We start from the raw sequence: 15,341 nt of genomic DNA on the forward strand, positions 1-15,341 counted from the left end.
TCCTTCGCAAATGCAGAGCAAGGCCCAGAAGAAGATGTGGTCGTGGTTGGAAGCCTCCGGGTACAGTTCAGTGAACGGAGACAAGTGCTCCCAGGAGAGCGGGGGAAGCCACGCCAGGTGTGGCTGTTACCCGCTCCTGCTCTCACAGCAGGAGACGTGCTCATAACTGCAGATGAAGGATCTTACCCTCCGCAACACTGAGTCACTCGTCCAGTATCACACAGCTGCATTTAACAGACTTGAATTCAATTTCCTCTCCATCCCAGTGAAAATCCTGCTCATTTCCACTCACAAGATCCTCCCACCCAGTGCACATTGGGCGCAAAAATGTCAGACGCGGGATAGCAAAGAGAGTTTCTGTAGGACCAGGAAAGCTTCCGGCAAGTTTCCACATTAGGAGTAGAACGTGAGGGCAGGGAGGAGTGATGGGAGAGTGGAAGGGGCAACTGGGCCTCTTGGAGAAGCATAAACTGTACAGTGAAGGAGCATCTGAGAAGGGGAGAATTAGGAGCCTGTGGCGCAGAACAGCGCTACAGGGGACAGGCGTGACCGGGAGAGACCCTGGCTGTGTGAGTACATGGTTACACACACACACAAGCCTTGGCAACGTGAGAGAATCAGCCACTCTAACTTCACATTCCTCATATGTGAAAAGGGGCTTGAAATGCTTATTTCAACCACGTGGCAAATAAATAAAATAATCCGTGGCATCTGTGAGTCTCATGGCTAGTGTGAAGCTTGCATGTAAATGTTTCTTTTCCTTTCACAGGCTTCTCGGGTGCAACAGGAATATTTGCAACCCTGAATCTTTTTCTGTAGGAGTTGTAGCGTTGCAGGGAGAAAATGTGGCTGTGTAGGCCGCTACCCACACCAAGCACCCGTCCCTGCAGAAGGAAGCTGATGGCGACTCATGATAGGGCGATTCATCTCATCTCTCATTGCACTGAGGCGCCCACTGACAGAGTTCACGTCCACGGGGACACAGACCATGCAAACATGTTCCTTCGCACAGAACCTGGTGTCCACCGTAATCCTAACTCAATGTTCCGGTCTACAACAACCACTCTTCTTCACCCGTGGGGTGAATACACTTTCAGAGCCAGAAGCCTTCCCCGCCACCCCGGATTTCTCAGTCGTGACGTAGGAGGACACCTGACAGCTGCCCAGTGACATTTCCAAAGAAGGAAAGAGAACAAGTCAAGGTTTTTATAAATTACTCTCATAGTGCGTTAAGTTCAAAGGGGGAGATTCCGTTCCATGGTGGAGACTCATGCTTTCCCAGTCTGTTGGTTAAGTTGAGAATCTGCTGTGTGAGAGGTTTCTGTGGAAATGCCCCAAGAGCAGAGCTCTTAAAACTCCTGAAAAGGCATCCTTAGTTCACAGTCCTCCGTGCTTGGAGCGAGGTCTGGAATCAGTGACAAATCAACCTCACCCCACCTTGGATCTCAAGGGTTGTGTTTTCCCAGAAAAATCGGATCCTGTTATATGCCTTTTTCTCTGAAGATAAGTTAACCATATTGAAAATACAAAGCTGTTAAAGTGTGCATGTATGTGTGTGCATGTGTGTTTGTGTGTGTGTGTGCACGTCATCCTTGGTATTATTAACCTTCTTGTATGACTAAATAAGAAAAGTGGAAAAGGAAGGAATCATAGGAAGGAAAACAGTAGAAAGACATTGTTTAAGAAATATGGTCAGTATATAATAGCATTCCTGGAAAAGGAGGAAATTGTGGCTCAGGCCTGAAATCCTAGCGCCCTCAACTCAGAGGTTTGAGACCAGCCTGAGCCAGAATGAGACCCCACATCTACCAAAAAAAGACGGGGGTTATGGCAGCCGCCTGTAGTCCCAGCTACTTGGGAGGCTGAGGTGAGAGAATCGCTTAAACCCAAGAGCTGGAGGTTACCATGAGCTGCGATGCCACGACACTCTAACCAAGGGCCACAAAGTGAGACTGTGTCTAAATAAATAGAAAATTTAAAAAAAGAACTTCAAACTAAGATGATTGAAAGGCAATCGAAAGCAAAATTTTATTTGTTAATTTTTTTTTTCTAGGTTCAAGCAATTCTCCCATCTTGGTCTCCAAAATTCTTTATATCTAATAATTCTTTATATGAAACTTTCTGTTTTTTTTTAATTTATTTTTATTGTTAAATCATAGATGTGTACATTAAGATACACCGTAGATGTGGCCCCACCCATTACCCTCCCTCCACCATACCCCCCCCCTTCCCCTTCCTTGGCCCTTTCCCCATAGTCTTGTGCTATAGTTGGGTTATAGTCTTCATGTGAAAGCTATAATTTAGCTTCATAGTAGGGCTGAGTACATTAGGTACTTTTTGTTCCATTCCTGAGATACTTTGCTAAGAAGAATATGTTCCAGCTCCATCCATGTAAACATGAAAGAGGTAAAGTCTCCATCTTTCTTTAAGGCTGCATAATATTCCATTGTATACATGTACCACAATTTGCTAGGGCACACTTCTGCACTGCTGGTGGGAATGTACACTAATACGTTCCTTCTGGAAGGATGTTTGGAGAATACTTAGAGACCTAAAAATAGACCTGCCATTAGATCTATAATTCCTTTACTAGGTTTATACCCAGAAGACCAAAAGTCACAATATAACGAAGACATCTGTACCAGAATGTTTATTGCAGCCCAATGCATAATTGCTAAGTCATGGAAGAAGCCCAAGTGCCCATTGACCCACGAATGGAAAGCAAAATTTTAAAATAATAATAATAATAGTGATGTAACAGTGTGAGCGTTAGACCTCAATGTGTATCTTAGTTTTACCACCTTCTTTTGGTTAGATTTCTGTTAGATTTCATTATTCATTATAAATGCTTTCCCAACATAAAATATTTGTAAAACATATAGAAAAGTATATAGAAAATTGCAGTGAACCCCTCCCTACCCCTGGGTTCACTGTCTTACCCAGTGCTTTTGACAGGCTTTTTTTTTTTTTTTTTTGTAGAGACAGAGTCTCACGGTACCGCCCTCGGGTAGAGTGCCGTGGCGTCACACGGCTCACAGCAACCTCTAACTCTTGGGCTTACGCGATTCTCTTGCCTCAGCCTCCCGAGCAGCTGGGACTACAGGCGCCCGCCACAACACCCGGCTATTTTTCTGTTGCAGTTTGGCCGGGGCTGGGTCCGAACCCGCCACCCTCAGCATATGGGGCTGGCGCCCTACTCACTGAGCCACAGGCGCCGCCCTTTTGACAGGTTTTTAAAAATCACAGACAAAAGCCTTGACCATCAATTTATGGTTCCCTGTGCCCATTTTCTCCTTCCCTTCCCAGATGTAAGCGCTAACCAGGTGTGGCTTGTATTATCCCCATTTTTATTACCGTGTGCAGTGCACCCAGTATGCCTAAGTCATGTCGATGGTCTCCTCTTGTCTACGTTCTTCTGATTGATTTTTTATCTTCACAGAATCATGCGTTTGAGTTCCAGCCAGGCTGACCTGAGCAGATGCAGTTACAATTTGTTGATATTAAGTGCAGGATAGATTTCATCGCAGGCATATACTACAATGCACTGATGCTTTCTCCCGTTGATAAACATCTGGGTGACATGTACTTTTTTGCTATAACACATGATGCTGTAATTTTGTTCACACAAAGCTCTGGGGCTCAAATCCAGAGATTCTGGATTGTAACCTGGATGCCAAGATTTTTGAGAGTTGCCCAGGAAAACTTAAAGGGCAGACAGGGCCACTCCCTTAGATTTCTCCAACATCGTCTTAATCAGATTTAGGGGGTGACAGACATCTACTGCTTTTTCATAAGGACATGTGAGGAGATTGTAATGGGGGCCTGGGATTGAGGGAAGCCCCTCCTGTGGAAGGGCGAGCAGTATGCACGTGTGTGTTAGCCCAGACCAGCGCTTACTTCCGAGCAGTAATGCACACGAGTGTGGGTTATGCCACACCAGGGCTTACTCCCAAGCAATGATTCTAACTTGCAGGGAGACTGAGGTGCTTACACTCTGAGATATTGGCATGATGATGGCGTCTCCAGGGCGTCCAGGCAGTAGAGATGCATGCAACTTTGATCTTGCCCAATGTGACTAATTGCCCACCAAACAAATTATACCAGTTATATCTCTTCCAATCAATTTGTTGGATCACAACTCTCTGGAAGTGGAAGTACATTCCTTTGTGATGTTTTGGAACTCTTTGACTCTCAATGAAGCCAAGCTCTTTCCTGGTCATTGTCCATTTGAGTTATGTCCTCAGTAATTTTATTCCACATAGTTTTCCCATTTTAAATATCTTGAGAATTTTTAAATTACTAACTTGTTGGAGATATAAATATATATCTCCAGAAACTATCTGTGTCATTAAGTTGAAATTGCATATGTGATCTTCTCTACTGTGTCTTGACTTCTGCCTCAATGAAAATTATGCAAAATTAAAGGAACTATTGTCAAATTTTCAAAGTTTCAGGTCAGGTACGGTGGCTTACACCTGTAATCCTAGCACTCTGGGAGGTCATGTTGGGTGGATTGCTTGAGATCAGAAGTTGAGGCCATCCTGAGCAAGAGTGAGACCCCATCTCTAAAAATAATGAGGTGTTGTGGTGGGTGTCTATATTTCCAGCTACTCAGGAGGCTGAGGCAAGAGACTCTCTTGAGCCCAAGAGGTGGATGTTGCTGTGAGCTGTGATGCCACAGTACTATACTGAGGGCAACAAAGTGAGACTGTGTCTCAAAAAAAAAAAAAAAATATTTCAGTGTTTCTATGAGGTTTTTTTTTTTTTTTTTTTTTGTAAGTTATTTACCTGAATAACAGTTTGGAGAACTCTGGCAAATGCATATACCTGTGATAGTGACAGTTTTATCCACACACAAAAGATTTCATCACCTCACAAAGTTCCTTTGTGCAGCTGCCTTATTGGGTTCAGTTCACCCCTTACTTACCCCAGGGTGAGCCACTGATAGCAATTCTTTCACCATAGATTAGTTTTGGCTCTTCTTGAAGAGCAAGGAAACATCATCGTACAGCCTGTTTTCTTTTGTGCTTGGCGACTTTCACTCAAACTCAGGGTTCTTGAAACCCACCCATGCTGTGGTGTGCGTCCACAGTCAATTCCTTCCCATCTCTGAGGAGCAGTCACTGCACAAACACACAGCCCTTTGTTTATGCATCCCCCATGGATGGACATTAGACATCTACCTGGGATGGACATTAGACGTCTACCCATCTTTAGCTATCGTGAATGAGAGTCACAAGAACAAGTTTGTGGTAGATACATATTTTCATTTCTCTCCAGTTAATACTTAGGAATGGAAGTCCTCCATCATGGTGTATGTTTAACTTTATAAAAGAATGCAAAATGATTTGCAAAGTATTGACCCATGGAGGTCATGCCAAAATCTGATTATCTCAGTCTCCTTAATTTTCATCATCATCATGTGTGTCAGCCGACATTTCTCTAGATTTAAATTCGTACTTGTTTAATGATGGTAAGTACATTCTCTTATAACATCTTTCTCTGTGAAATGTCTGTGTCAACTCTTTCCTTGTTTCTTTTTTTTTTAAGTATGGAAATTTTTTATATACTATAATTCTAAGGACAGGGCTTGGTTCAGACTGTGATGATAGCCTCCTATTTGGGTATCATTTCTTATTTTCTTAAAGGTATGTTTTGATGAATAGGCTGTTTTGAAAAGCTTAATTCATTCATATTTCCTTTAGAATTAGTGTATTCTATGTCCACGTGAGGTTGTCAAAGCAATTTTGGAAGTCTTTTTCTGGAATGGCCATCAGAGCTATTGTTGTAAAAGGTCTGACAATTAAGTTCTTGAACTCATCCTAGGAAAAGTGCTTAAGGGAGAGTAGGTGCTGGCATTGGGGCATAGCTTCCTGGTGAGGCGGGGAAGGATTTGAAAGTGACCATAGTGATTTTCAGCAACAAGGGATGTAGCACTTTTTCTAGGATGAGTTTGCGAACATAGTTTTAAGACCTCATACACGGGCCAAACAGCATCTCTCAAGAAGCTGTCACACAAGCACGGCTGAGCCTCAGATGTAAATAGTCATAGAAAGAAGAGGCATCGTGGGGGAGCCCTGTGGTGTAGTCTTTCCTTAGCTCTTTCAGTTCCTACTGTGTGCTGGGTGTGCTGGGTGTGCAGAGGTGAATGGGAAAGGGTTTGCCCGCCGTGAGTTCTTCAGGTTGTGGTTAGTTGCTTACAGCCAAGAGTCAGGAATCTTCTTAGTTACATGAAATTGAACAAAATATGAGACGTTTAAGCCTCCAGGTCCTTTTCTATAAAATAATAATAATTAGCATGTTGAGCTCCTCTAAGCAGCTGAGGGCTCGGTATTCCTGTGTGGCACCACGTTTTCTCTCCCAGGCTCCCAAGAAGGCTGGTGCTGTTGCTGGTCCCCGTTTCCTAACTGCCCCACCTCACACAACAGATCACAGCAGCCTGGAGACTTGCCGAGGGCCGGGTTTACGTGATGTCCTGCTGCCTCCCGTGCAGGATGCAGGAATCAGTGTTTCTCCTTACTAGGTATCTCCGAGGAATACAGAGGCTTGCGAAGGCCCTAGCCCGCCTCGTGCACCCAAAAGTCCCAGTTCATCCGTAGTGTGGAGCTGACATCTCCCAGGGTTGAACCTCTGAGGGAAGGTTCAAACCCCCAGTCCCCTCTCCCTGGGGTTTCCCTGGCTGTCTCTGCTTTCCTGGACACAGTACCATCTGCATTGCTCTCACCCTCTGTGTATGCTTATTTTTTTTTAGAGACAGAATCTCACTTTATCTCCCTTGGTAGAGGGCCTAGTGTGCTGTGGCGTCACAGCGCACAGCAACCTCCAGCTCTTGAGCTTAGGCGATTCTCTTGCCTCAGCCTCCTGAGTAGCTGGGATGACAGGTGCCCTCCACAATGCCTGGCTATTTTTTGTTGCAGTTTGGCCAGGGCAGAACCCGCCACCCTCGGTATATGAGGCCGGCGCCCTACTCACTGAGCCGCAGGCGCTGCCCCCTCTGCGTACGCTTTTGGCAGCACTAGGCATCTGCTGACTCAAGGGCTTAGCTTAAGACCTTGAACTATTCAGGGGATGTGTTTTCTCTTCAAATCTAATGTTACCGAATGTATGTCAACTGCCCCTGTCAGATATGGCACAGGGACAGGTAAGACAACATTCAAGCGACGTAAATGCAGACCGGGGCACTGCCTTAGGAATGGGGAGTAATTTAGGTCTCATTAGCAGAAAACATGGTGCTTGGGGCGAAAGACGGAAGACAAGGGCTGGGGGTATCATCCCACTACAAGTAACAGAATGCCGTGAGGTTGGTGTCACGCTGTGCCTGTTAGTGGGAGAAGGAGCTGTTATTCTGGCCAGAACTAAAACTCTAGCATTTGGCAAATGGAGGAAAAAGAACTTTCTGTGCCCACCAGTGCTTCTCATTCCTTTGACTGCCCAGAGGAAATCTCTCTTATTCTAATTATCCATTTAGAGTCGTGGTTCTCAACCTCCCTAATGCTACAGTGTTTTTTCATTGTTAAAAAGGGGTTGCGACCCACAGGTTGAGAACCGCTGATTGACAGCCACATCAAAGAGCAAAGGTCTGGGGAGAACATCTCTAACCTGCACGTCTGTGCGTCTCTGAAGACCTTCAGAGTTATCACCAAGGGGGCCGAAAACATCCTCAAAACAAAGGTCGACTGCAAGCACAAAAGGAGAAAAACCTGAAAAACCTCAAGTTCCTTTGCAAAATGATACCGTTTTTCTCACTTCATAAGGCATGCTCAGAAAATCAGCCTTCCCTGTGTCTGAGCGCAGGCCTGTCTCCTGAGACCGTCAGTGGGAAATAACTAAACCAGGAACCGAGTCTGTGGGGACAGCCCAGGGCAGTGTAAGTGGCTTAAAAGGGCATCAGATTCTTTGGTTTTCACTCTTGAATCCTTTCCCTTATTTTTTCCCCTTCTCTTTTTTTTTTTTTCCATGTTTTCTCTAACTTGCCCTCTTCTAAGCCTTCAAGATTTACAGACACAGTTCCCAAAAGAGCTCTTCTGACAATTTACAGAACAGGATTCCATCAGTGGTCTCAATTAAGGGGCACGAAAATTGGGAGCAATCACCAATCACTCCAACAGTAGGTTTTGTGGCAGCTGAAGAAAAAACTGCACCCAGGACAGACCACAGGGACATGGGTCTCTCTCTTGTCCTGCCCATGGGCCAGACCACAGGGTCACGGGCCTCTCTCTTCTCCTGCCCATGGACCAGACCACAGGGACATGGGCCTCTCTCTTCTCCTGCCCATGGCCCAGAGCACGGGCCTCTTGTCCTGCCCATGGCCCAGATCACAGGAACACAGACCTCTCTCTTCTCCTGTCCATGGGGCAGACCACGGGGACATGGACCTCTCTCTTCTCCTGCTTATGGGGCAGACCACAGGGACACGGGCCTCTCTCTTCTCCTGCTCATGGGCCAGACCACAGGGACATGGGCCTCTCTCTTCTCCTGCCCATGGGGCAGACCACAGGGACACAGGCCTCTATCTCCTCCTGCCCCATGGCCCAGACCACAGGGAAACGGGCCTCTCTCTCCTCCTGACCATGACCCAGACCACAGGGACACAGGCCCCTCTCTCTTCCTGCCCCATGGCCCAGACCACAGGGACACGGGCCTCTCTCTCCTCCTGCCCCATGGCCCAGACCACAGGGACACGGGCCTCTTGTCCTGCCCATGGCCCAGACCACAGGGACACGGGCCTCTCTCTCCTCCTGCCCCATGGCCCAGACCACAGGGACACGGGCCTCTTGTCCTGCCCATGGCCCAGACCACAGGGACATGGGCCTCTCTCTCCTCCTGCCCCATGGCCCAGACCACAGGGACATGGGCCTCTTGTCCTGCCCATGGCCCAGACCACAGGGACACGGGCCTCTCTCTCCTCCTGCCCCATGGCCCAGACCACAGGGACACAGGCCTCTCTCTTCTCCTGACCATGACCCGGCCCACAGGGACACGGGCCTCTCTCTCCTCCTGCCCCATGGCCCAGACCACAGGGACACGGGCCTCTTGTCCTGCCCATGGCCCAGACCACAGGGACACGGGCCTCTCTCTCCTCCTGCCCCATGGCCCAGACCACAGGGACACGGGCCTTTTGTCCTGCCCCATGGCCCAGACCACAGGGACACGGGCCTCTTGTCCTGCCCATGGCCCAGACCATAGTGACACGGGCCTCTCTCTCCTCCTGCCCCATGGCCCAGACCACAGGGACACAGGCCTCTCTCTTCTCCTGACCATGACCCGGCCCACAGGGACACGGGCCTCTTGTCCTGCCCATGGCCCAGACCACAGGGACACGGGCCTCTCTCTCCTCCTGCCCCATGGCCCAGACCACAGGGACACGGGCCTCTTGTCCTGCCCATGGCCCAGACCATAGTGACGTGGGCCTCTCTCTCCTCCTGCCCCATGGCCCAGACCACAGGGACACGGGCCTCTTGTCCTGCCCATGGCCCAGACCACAGGGACACGGGCCTCTTGTCCTGCCCATGGCCCAGACCATAGTGACATGGGCCTCTCTCTTCTCCTGCCCCATGGCCCAGACCACAGGGACACGGGCCTCTTGTCCTGCCCATGGCCCAGACCACAGGGACACGGGCCTCTTGTCCTGCCCATGGCCCAGACCATAGTGACATGGGCCTCTCTCTTCTCCTGCCCCATGGCCCAGACCACAGGGACACGGGCCTCTCTCTCCTCCTGCCCCATGGCCCAGACCACAGGGACGTGGGCCTCTTGTCCTGCCCATGGCCCAGACCACAGGGACACGGGCCTCTTGTCCTGCCCATGGCCCAGACCATAGTGACATGGGCCTCTCTCTCCTCCTGCCCCACTTGCCTACACCTGCTTGGGCCTGGTGAGGTGGCTTATCTGCAAGTAATGTAGGCCTTTCACCTGGAGGTAATTTTGCTAATTTTGCCATGGTCCTTGTAACTTTTGACCCACCCAATACTCTAAAAAAGACTCAATAGCAAACAAGCTGAGGAAAGGAAGATGGGTGCATGTCCCTGCCTGTCTGACCAACCTCGCTGCAGCAACTCTATCCGACTTTCAGAATTCACCCACCACGTGACTGCTTGTCACAGTCCCCACAGCAGGAAGTGCTCACTATTTCTCTAAATTTGCTATGTTACTGCTGCTACTGTATTCTGCCTCCTGCTATAATCAGGATAGGCAGACAATGGGCTTTAAAAGCGTGGAGACCACAGAGTCTTGACCTCTATGTCTCTTTGAGGGTAGATTTCTATGAACTATTTCTTATTGACAAAATTTACAATTAGCCATGGATGATTTTTCAAGGAGATTTTCTCACTTGTGAAAATATTTCATTTTATGACTATGTTTATTTGAAATCCATCAGGTAAATGAGGAGAGCCTTATGACACCACAATGCAGAGGTGAAAACAGATGAAGGAATGGGGGGAAAGATCCACTCGTTTTTTTAAAATCTGAGATTAAAGCAGTAAAGTCATTCAAATATGTTTACCCAAGCTGATCACCTCCCCTCTCTTTGAAATACGCCCTGTGCACGCTGACCTCTATACCCTTACCACACATTCTCTGTTTTCCTCACTTACCATTGACTCTTACCACCCTAAACCCCCTTCTTAACTGGACACACATTTCCTCCAAGAAAATTTCCAAACTCACACTTTGAGCATTGCGATCTCATTAATTTTGTTATAAATTGGAGTAGACAGGAGCAAACTAAGCTTATATATATCCCTAGATGGTTACTGTGCTTTTCATGCATAATAATTAGTAATTTGTATATCTTCCACTAGTTTGTTTTTGAATTAATTAACAGCAGGAAGCGTGCTTTTTTCCTTTCCTTTGAATTCCCATCTCACCAGGCCCAAAGATTTAGACACAGTTTAAGAACAATATTTCACTATTGACTTTTGATTCATTAACTTTGTCTTGGGATGATTTAGTTCCTGAGGGAAATAAATTCCAAAAATGTTATTAAAAGTGTTCTGAATGTTAATGTTGCAGACTGAATGCCTGAGGGTACAGAAAATCCACTTTCTTTGCTTTGAAATATTAAATCATTGGCTCAGGTCAGATAAAAAGTCTTAGTGATTATTAGGCCCCCAGATCTTGTTTTCTGCAATCTCTCGCTTTTTTTCCTGACATTTAACCCTTCAGTCTGGCATTCTTCTCTACCCACTGGCTACCACACCACTTCAATTCAATGTCCCAGAATGTCTAGCAGATGCACTGGTGTTGGTGTTGGTGTTGATGTCTAGAGCTCTGAACCAACTCTTGGTAAGGGGCATGGTGCCCTTGGCTTCCTTTGGTGGGAGAAATCTCAGTCGGTTGCTAGGGAAGCGCAGCATTCACATCATTGGTGGTTGCCATGGATGTATGCAAATCAGTACCCACCCCTCCATCTGGGGGTGATGAGGTAATGGGTGGGGTGAGGAGTGACAGTGTATTTGGGAGACATGAGAGGAAATAAATTAATGCTGACCACACGATACGGCTACTTAGGACGTAATCCATAATGCTACCTATGGAATTTCTAAGAAGCCCATTAGCAAATTTTAGTCTTCAAAGATGTCATTATGCACTTCTAATCTCCATAGAAATCTTAGGAAGATTTTGCTCATTTGTCTGACTTGGGCTGCTTATTGTAAATATATATTAATAATAGGAAAAATTTTAAAAGGATTTGTCTTTTAAAGGGAGTATGGTGGCTAAGAAGTCCCATGATCTTACATCTAGGAGCTGGAAAACTAGGGAAGCTGGTGGTCTGATTTCACATGAGTCTGAACACCTGGGGATGTGGGTGTGAGTGACACACCTCCTAGTCAGAGGCCAAGGCCAGAGATGGGCCGGGCAATGCTGGTGTAAATCCTGGCATCTGAAGGCCTCAGAATCAGCAAGAGAAGACTGGCACATGACCTTGAGATATGAGAGGCAATTCACCTTCAGTCAGCCTCAGTTCTGTGCCATTTGGGGCTGGCACAGACTGGACACTCCCTGCCTACGTGGTGAAAGCAGATCTTTCCTCAGTCTGCTGACTCAGATGCTGAGCCCTCTGGGCATCCTTAAGCCCAGTCAAGTTCACACAATATAAAACTAACCATCCAAATTTGTGTTAGAATTAGTAGACAGTAGAAATAAAGGTAAAAGTTCTTATGTATATGTATAAAATAAAAATTTTGTTGGCTGGATGCAGTGGCCACATCTATAATCCCAGCATTTGGGGAGGCCAAGGTGGGAGGATCTTTTGAGGCCTAAGGATTAGAGACCAGCCAGGGAAACAGCAAGACACCACTTCTATAAAAAACAGAAAAATGAGCCAGGTGTGGTGGTGCACACCTGGAGTCGCAGCTACTCAGGAGGCTGAGGCAGGAGGATCACTTGGGTCCTTGAGTTAGAGGTTGCTGTGAGCTATGTTGATGCCACTGCACTCCAGCCTAGGTGACAGAGCAAGACCTTATCTCAAAAAAAAGTTAATTTTGTAGAATCCCATTTTCTCCACCATAGAATTATGAGATATGCTTCCTTTTAATTAAAAAAATATAGTTGTTGGGTGGCGCCTGTGGCTCAGTGAGTAGGGCGCCGGCCCCATATGCCGAGGGTGGCGGGTTCAAACCTCAGCCCCGGCCAAACTGCAACCAAAAAATAGCCGGGCGTTGTGGCGGGCGCCTGTAGTCCCAGCTACTCCGGAGGCTGAGGCAAGAGAATCGCTTAAGCCCAGGAGTTGGAGGTTGCTGTGAGCCGTGTGACGCCACGGCACTCTACCCGAGGGCGGTACAGTGAGACTCTGTCTCTACAAAAAAAAAAAAAAAAGACTTCCTTTAAAAAAAAAATAAATAAAAAATAAATAAATAAATAAAATATAGTTGCTATTCTAGCATTTATAATATATCTTTAACACCTTCTAATAACAGAAGGACTCCATGTGTGATATTAGCCAGGCACAGCAGTCCTCTCTGTCCTGTGCGCTATTTTTGACAGACTTTTGACTTCATCGTATATTATTATAATTGTGATATTATAATAACACAACAGAGACATTTTGCTAGAATGGAAAGGTGAACCATGCATATACGTGGGTTTGTGATGAAGGGTTTGTAGAATGTTTAACAGAAGGCTAGAGCAGACAGGAGTGATTCTGTCATACTGAATGGTCATGGCAAGAAAGTAGTATTGTGTGACTCGTAACGCTCCGGAAAACCTCTGTGAGCTACCACATCTGGACGTCTGATGGAGGGAGCAGCCCAGAAGAAGGCTGGCCTCTTAGAAAATCTCCATGTCAGCATTTTTAATGTGCACAAGATTTATGGCTCAAGACGCCAAGCACCAGCACGCAAACCTTAGGAGTGCAGTTACTGATGTAAGACAATACCAAGTGCTCCATCTCAGCAGCGCGTGCAGGCCCGGAGGGTGCAAGGACCTGAGTTTTAAATGCTCACCCTTGCAAGTGGGGAAGTTTGGGAAATCGCTTAGCCGCCTTCACGCTCAGCTGTCTCTGGGGTTGTTTCCAACTAGCGCGCACAAGGAAAAGGAGACAACAGATAAAACTTGCAGGCTCAGGAACATAATATCTCCACTTGGAATTGTTAAATTCAGTTCTTTTCCACCTCAGGAAACTTACGTTGTCATCTATCATAGTTCACTGTGAGATAGGTGTGTGTCAGCAATGACACACATCCACCTATTGGGTTACCACTTTAGGAATTAAGCTTTCTCAGCTCGGCTGTCTTACCAAAATCTGTACAATGACATGGACTTAAATCTGTAGCTCTTCATTTCTCCATCTTCAGATCATTCATATTTCAGGTAGAGAAATGCACAGCAATTTAGAGATAGGTGAAACGCATGCAATGTCATGGATACGATCTGAAGTTTTCATGAACATAATGCAAAGTAGGCTCGTAGCGTCGGTAATGGATCTTACAGCAAAGAAATTCAAGTGGGGGTTCAGCATCTACGTCAAAGGTACCTCTCATGTTCATGTTCATTTTAAATGGCTTAGATTTTGAGGATAGTGAATTTATTTTGAGAGGAGACAGCATGAATGAGGTAAGGCCTTCATGGGCAATTAAGGTTCACATCTAAAAAAAAAAAAATATTTCATGATGAATTGATTTAAAAATTTGGCTTTATGCTGGGCACAGTGGCTCACATCTACAATCCTAGACCTCGGGGAGGCCAAGGTGGGTAGATTGCTTGAGCTCAGGAGTTTGAGACCAGCCTGAGCAAAAACAAGACTGCACCTTACTAAAAATAGAAAAAAACTAACTGGCTATTGTGGTGGGTCCCTGTAGTCCCAGCTGTGAGGGAGGGTAAGGCAGGAGCATCACTGGAGCCCAAGGTTTTGAGGTTGATGTGAGCTATGATGATGCCATGGCACTCAACCCAGGATGACAGAATGAGACTCTGTCTCCAAAAAAAAAAAAAAAAATTGGCTTTGTTCACAGAACAGAGCAGGAGTTTGGGGTGATGATCTGGAAGCTTACGCCAGGAGGAACTGACTGACTTCGTCTTGAAGCTGGTTTGTGTTGCATTTTACACAAAGTTGACATGTGGGCAGTCAGTGAGGGAGCAGGGCCGACAGTGATCAGCTCCCCAGGGGAGCAGCCGTTTGCGCCATTACAGTGAGACCACACGCTTTCCTGGGTGACGTGTGCCCATTTTCTAGGAACAAGGCTTTAGTTTTAACCTTCAGATTCGAGAGGCCAGCAGCCACTTGCCAGCTGAGGGGATACCATCTGCTCTACCTCAGCCCCCCAAACTGAGATGCAGCGACCTGCCAAGATGTGGTCCCCCAGCTGTGACAGGAGAGCTGCCATCACCCTGAGCTCTTCCACGATGTGCTTTGCAGTCCTAAAGAGGCTCCATAACTGTAGGATTTCAAAAGCCGAGGAAGAGTATGGCCATATGCTTCAGTTTGAGTCCTCTTGGCTAAAGGCTCCCTATGCCTGCCCCTCTGAGTGCTGGAGTGCGTGACTATGGCTTAGTGTAGACCAGAACCTGTGCTGCTTTCTGGGACAGAAGAAGGAGAAACCACTTGAGACTCAGTAGCCGATCTTATGCTCATTGTCCCCTGAGTATTTTGATATCTATTCTTTTCATTGAGTAGATAAAACAACTTACAATGTTATGAAAGCCCATTTGAAAATACGAATAAGAAACTCAATGGCTATGTGTGTGAGTCAAACCTATTTTCTGCCATTTAGGCAATTCCTGGCCTCTGAGGTTCCTTCAGATGGGGAGACTAAAGGATGCATTTTCTCATATAGACAAAGATGAACAGCACTCAGGATTTCTGCCCCAAATGCCTCAAAACCCAAGTCATGCCAACACTA

This window comes from Nycticebus coucang, chromosome X, assembly GCF_027406575.1.
Source record: "Nycticebus coucang isolate mNycCou1 chromosome X, mNycCou1.pri, whole genome shotgun sequence".
Taxonomy (NCBI): Eukaryota; Metazoa; Chordata; class Mammalia; order Primates; family Lorisidae; genus Nycticebus; species Nycticebus coucang.